The sequence below is a fragment of the Eptesicus fuscus genome, chromosome 14 (genome assembly GCF_027574615.1).
Source record: "Eptesicus fuscus isolate TK198812 chromosome 14, DD_ASM_mEF_20220401, whole genome shotgun sequence".
NCBI lineage: Eukaryota > Metazoa > Chordata > Mammalia > Chiroptera > Vespertilionidae > Eptesicus > Eptesicus fuscus.
Window position 1 is genome coordinate 36,977,413 of NC_072486.1, and position 6,376 is coordinate 36,983,788.

The 6,376-nt window shown below is 41.1% G+C and overlaps 1 pseudogene; it reads left to right on the forward strand.

Moving 5' to 3' along the window:
* The first annotated feature begins 1,527 nt into the window (after window positions 1-1,527).
* LOC103294854 (ribosome biogenesis protein BRX1 homolog) lies at window positions 1,528-5,995 on the forward strand (annotated as a pseudogene).
* The last annotated feature ends 381 nt before the right edge of the window (window positions 5,996-6,376 follow it).

A 6,376-nucleotide genomic window follows, 5' to 3' on the forward strand; every position in this document is an offset into this window, starting at 1 on the left:
ATATTTTGTGTTATTATTTAACATATTCATTTTTTTTTAAAATATTTTATTGATTTTTTACAGAGAGGAAGAGAGAAGGATAGAGAGTTAGAAACATCGATGAGAGAGAAACATCGATCAGCTGCCTCCTGCACACCCCCTACTGGGGATGTGCCCACAACCAAGGTACATGCCCTTGACCGGAATCGAACCTGGGACCCTTGAGTCCACAAGCCGACGCTCTATCCACTGAGCCAAACCGGTTTCGGCTTCATTTTTTATTTTAGAGTAGATGGCTCAAACCATATCTGAAGTCAAGCAAGAAATACTTTAAAATGGAAAATATTTAATATCTCAATATTAGATCAATTTACATAATTATATTTACATTAGTAACACTAACTACTAGTCTTGTAACACCTGCATCATCTTTTTAAAAGCTTTGTTTAATAGAAAAAGTATTACTCCAAATATATGAAATTTGATTAAAATAACCATAAGTACTGTCCTTACCAAATACAAATGTGCAAGGAGGCCAAAGCAGTAGACGATGTTATGCAAATAATCAGATACTATGACATGGTACAGTATGAAATGGCAGAGTACTGAGAAATGAGTCGGGGCCTGGAGATGTGTAAGGGGTTCCAATTCTATTCTAGTGACATGAGAAGATAATGAAGAAGCTAAGTACTGTACTTTCCGGGGTATAAGACGACTGGGCGTGTAAGATTTTCCTGGGTTAAAAAGTCATTTTATAAGCTGGAAAATACGGTATATTGGACTATATTGATGGGATTAGATATAATGGATTAGATATATTGGACTACCATATTTTCCGGCATATAAAACGACTTTTTAACCCAGGAAAATCTTATACGCCCAGTAGTCTTATACGCCGGAAAATACGGTATGTGAGTGATAATCAGTTTCATGTTTTAAATATATTACTCTGTTCTGTGGAAACAAATCAATGCACCAAAAGACATACAGACTTGAATGACAAATAACAATAACTTACAGTTTGAGCTTTATATGTAGACACACATTCTTTGCAATGTTCCTAAAGTCTGAAGGACAAATGTAGCAGCATTTCAACACTGTTCCTTACATACATTTTTCCAAAGTTTGACTTAGAAACAGAAGAATATATTTTAGATTGCCATAGATAGAAAATTAAAATAATCTGGTGTGTTTTGTAACCAATAATTAATATAATCTAATCAATTATGCTAATAGCTAAATGTAGATATTATAATGTTAATAACAGTTATGAACCATTGATAAGGCTTTTCAATATTGAACACAAACAATGAATATGCTTCTGAGTGAGATATGATTTATTAGATGAAATTTTTCTTGAAAATGTTACCTTTGATGTGTATTTTTATGTAATGCCTTCAATACAAGAGAATATTTAGAATAAACTGTTTTACTAATTTACTTACATGACGTCATGGAGATCTGTTTTCAGGATAGTCATTAGTTGTAATCAGTTCTCTCTCATACATAGGCAACTTACTTCCTGAGAATGAAAGAGTATAACTGATCATGGAAGATTGCAGGCATTTTTCTAACAACAAAGTGGGCTATATTTTCCCAGAAATGGTTCAATTCATGCCACCAGTTTGAGAAGGTTTTATTAAGGGCAAGTAAGGTAAATCATCGGAAGCTTGTTAAGTGTTCCTTATCTCCCTCTTTACTGGAGAAGATAATTATTCAGAAAACATCCTTGGTTCAAGGGCGGATTAAGTTTTGTGGAGCCAATATAAGAAAAAAACAATATTATGAACAAAACATTTGATAGAAGCATAAATATTTACACTAAGAAGAGAAGTCACATATAAAAATTAACTAAAGCGTGACAAATATCACAAAAATTAAAAAATCTAGGAGATAAAGTAATAATATTGACATATCTCTAGTATATTACTTGGTTGCATACTCTTTAATCACCTCTTCATGTGACACTGATTTCATGAAATCGTTTTCCATCAAGTGAACAGAAAGATAATTATTCTATCTACCAGTGTTGTTAAAAAATATTGATAGACCAAGAGGAAGCAGCATGGAGGCCTGGCAGTCCCCCAGTCCCGTTGAAGAGGCCGAGAAGGAACAAAAAAGATGCCCCGCCTCCAGCTAAGCAGCGTGACAAGGCAGAGGAGGTGAAGAAAGAAGACAGAAATCGCACCCCAGGCCCCTTTTGCAAGGGCAAGTGGAAAAATAAGGAACAGATTCTCATCTTTTCTTCCAGAGGAATATATTTCAGAACAAGGCATTTAATGCAAGACTTAAGAATGCTGATGCCTCATTCTAAAGCAGGTACTAAAATAGATCGTAAAGTTATTTGTGATTAATGTGGTTTGTGACATGAAAGACTGCAATAAATGTATCTATTTTGAAGGTAAGAAGAAACAAGATCTCTATATGTGGCTTTCATAGTCACATCATGGACCATCTGCTAAATTCCTAGTTCAAAATATTCAAACCTTCCCTGAACTAAAGATGACTGGAAACTGAAAGGTTCTCAGCCCCTTTTGTCTTTTGACCCTGCTTTTGATGAGTTACCACATTATGCTTTGTTTAAAGAACTCTTAATTCAGATCTTTAGTACACCACGCTACCATCCCAAAAGCCAACCATTTGTGGACCAAGTGTTTACTTTCGCTGTTTTGGATAATAGGATATGGTTTCGGAACTTTCAGATCATAGAAGAAGATGCTGCTCTTGTAGAAATTGGACCTCATTTCATCTTAAATCTCATAAAGATTTTCCAAGGAAGTTTTGGAGGACCAACTTTATATGAAAACTAGAGGCCCAGTGCATAAAATTCGTGCACAGTGGGGGGGGGGGGGCGGTGTCCCTCAGCCCAGCCTGTACTCTCTCCAATCTGGAAGCCCTTGGGGGATGTCTGACTGCCAGTTTAGGCCCGATCCCACAGTCAGACATCCCTCTCACAATCCAGGACCACTGGCTCCTAACCACTCACTACTGCCTGATCACCCCTAACCATTCTGCCAACCAGCCTGATTGCCCACAACTGCTCCCCCCGTGCTGGCCTGATCACCCCCAACTGCTCTCTCCTGATCGCCCCTAACTGCCTCTGACTCAGCCCCACCACCATGGCTTTGTCTGGAAGGACATCCAGAAGGTCTCCTGGAAGGTCTCCTGGTCTAATTAGCATATTACTCTTTTATTAGTATAGATGTTATCCCAATAAATTTAATAAAAATTGTCTGCAAATTATGCTGACACTGGAAGTGAACCACTTATCAATTTTATTTTAATCATCTCAATTGGTGTACCCTGTAGGTGTAAAATTTGGCTTCCACACTGTCAGCATTTCTTGGGGACCAGACTTCAGAGACTTCATAGATAGTTCTGAGGTCTTTGGCCTTGCTCTTAAGTTAGTGGCTGCCCAAGTTATCACTCGAAGTGGTGAATTTTTCTACATTGTCTTGGTCTTTTTCTGGATCATTTTTATTCAGTTCCTCATTTGGCCTGTGATAATGGCCACATATTGTTGGCTTTATAGCTTTCGTAGGTTTTCTTGAAGGGGTAGGAATTTTTGGAAAGGCTCCTTTCCTTGAACTCCCTTAAAGACATCTTTTCACCCCCATGGGTGTCTTTAGTACCTGGAAGAACAACAGAGTGAGCACAGAAGGACATTGGTTTGTGAGGAAATGGCTGGGATGAAAGGGGAAAAAGTATGGGTTGAGGATGGAATCTGCCAGGCAAGACCAGGGAGTCTTGGGAATATGCCACTGAAGAGGAGGAGGAGAAGTTTGGGTGTGGTCCTTTCATCCTGGACACTGAACCTGGGTTAACAGGGCTTCTTCCTCTCTTTTACCTTCTTTTGGTGAATGGGGTTGGTTGTTACATAACTGTGCTAGGGGTTTGTGGTTTCCTGGTCATCTTCACCATATCAAAATTTCCCAGGGCCCTACCCCAGGCCTCCTGAACATATGCTTTTCTCTAGGACAATGAGGGGCCACACCCCCTAGGCTTTAATTAATCAGGAAGCCTGTCCTCCAGCTAATGGTAGCTCTGGGAGAGAAACTTAGACATCATAAAGCACCATCCTGGCACTTCCATGGGGAGGGGTGAGGAGGCCAAGATGCTTTGGTGAGAGAAAGGGGGCATTTCTTTAGCACTCCTAAGCCTTCTCAAACTTATGGACCCCATGTTCAATTCTGATGGGTCACATGGTAGGGAGATGATGCTTCCTCCAAACATTTCCCTAGGCCACCCATTTCAGTGGTTCATTGTTCTTTCTCATCCTTCACCATTAGCTAGTTTTCATAAGATTTACCTAAAATCTTTTCAAGGTAATGTGACTGTCTCTGTGGAGATGTGAATCATCCTGCTTCCCTAGTACAGGTTGCTCTTATGCACCTTGAAAACCATTCACTTCTTGGCTACTACCAGAGAAATTTTCCATCTCACCCCCCTTTTTCCACTGTCCATGTGGCTCTCCCCAGCTTTCTGTTTTCAAGGTTGAAATCACTGCCTTTAGGCTATCTTTAATGAAGAGAGTTACTCAACTGATTATCTTAGCTTTCTTTAAAATCTTGGGGGTGATCATAGTAAGTATAGTATCTAGATTTGGGGTTTAACAGTATAAGGTGAATGAGGCAGGAATTTAAATTCCCGAAGTTGGGCTTCCTGTTTGTATGTTGAAACCTGCACCTCCCCCCGCCCCACTTCCTCAGGGAACTCGGGTAGTCAGACCCTTGGTCTGAGGATTGCAGACTCAGGTTCATAGAGGACAGGAGGCCCAAGCCCTGTAAAAGTATGGATCAGAGGGAGGGCTAAAGGACCCTACAGAATCCATCTCAGGCCCTGCCATCAGGCTTTGGAATTGCTGGGCTTGGTACGGGGTGTGACATACACTGACTTCCTGCAGAGGACTCAGGGCAGTGAGGCCTTGATCTGAGGAGTTCAGCCTTGGGTCAACAGAGCGAGGATCCCAGGACCTGCTAGGGCTCAAGGTGAGGAACATGAGGGAGGAGGGAGGGATCCTGGACCCTAGAACAGACTCATCCCACCCAGGGCATGATGACAACAACAGGCGATTTCTGCATCCGGGTCTCAGAGACTCGGGGGCTTTGGTACAGGGAGCGGGACCTCAGATACGCAGAGGACTGGCCCAAGTCCTGCCAGAACCAAGGTGAGGACCCTGAGGAAACAGTAACGGGACTCTGGACACCACAACAGAGGGGACCCCATCAAGGCCCTCCCCCGCTGTAAGCCCTGGGAGTCCCCAGAGTGGGATGACGACCATAGACAATTTCTGCATCTGTCTCAGAGACTCATTGGCTTTGGTATAGGGAGCAGGAACTCAGATACGCAGAGGACCATCCCAAGTCCTGCCAGAGTCAACATTAGGATGTAGCGACCCTGGATCGCATAACAGAGGGGACCCCACAGAAGCCCACCCTTGCTGTCAGCCCTGGGAGTCCCCAGGGCAGGATGACCACACGCAGTGTTTCCTGACTTCCACAAACGGGTCTGAGAGATCCTGGGAACATGGTATCAGGGGAGGGCCCAGGTCCTGCTGGAGTCAACCGCCGAGGCAGCAGCAAGGTCGTTAGGCCTCCACTCAGCCCGGTCAGAGGGTAACAACCTCGCTGTGCCTGCCTCGCCCTTCCCTGCCCACTCCCACCTGTAGAGCCTTTAGTTGTTTTGGATGTTACGGACCCTGGATCTTTATATATATAGATAGATCCTCACTACCAGTCACCAAACATGCATTAGTGTGTCATAAGATTCATCACAGCTGCAAAATACAAGGAGAAACAGCAAGTTAAAGAGGTGCAGAAACTGAGAAAGAAAGAACCAGACTATCCTTCCACATGATCCCACTGCAGATGTTTTTGTTACACCAGCTGAGGAAAAACCTATAGAAATACAGTGGGTAAAACCAGAGCAAAGAGTTGATTTGAAAGCAAGAAAGAAAAGGGTTTGCAAAAGACAAAGAAAAATGAAGCAGAAGGTGAACAGTGGAAATGCAAGATGAATCATGGGATAACTAATTTTTCAGTTATTTTATATTTATTTTGTATTCAATATGCAAATACTATTATTATTCAGAACTATCTTACATCTAACTAGTGTGGTATTTAAAAGAAAAAATTAAAATCTTGTGGCTTCAGTAGTATCTGTTTTTCTAAATAAAATATCACTAGAACTAAAAAAATATTGATAGTTGGGGTTTGTAAAATATGTATTATAATTTACATAGAGATGTTTACATTATTGCTTAGTTTGGTGTTCTACAAACACAAGAACACTGGTAAATTATATTTTGTACAATTTCCACCATAAAAGAAAAAATGCATGGTACTATTTTAACTTTATCCTCTGCATTTTTAAATATATTTCTCACAGAAATTTTCAA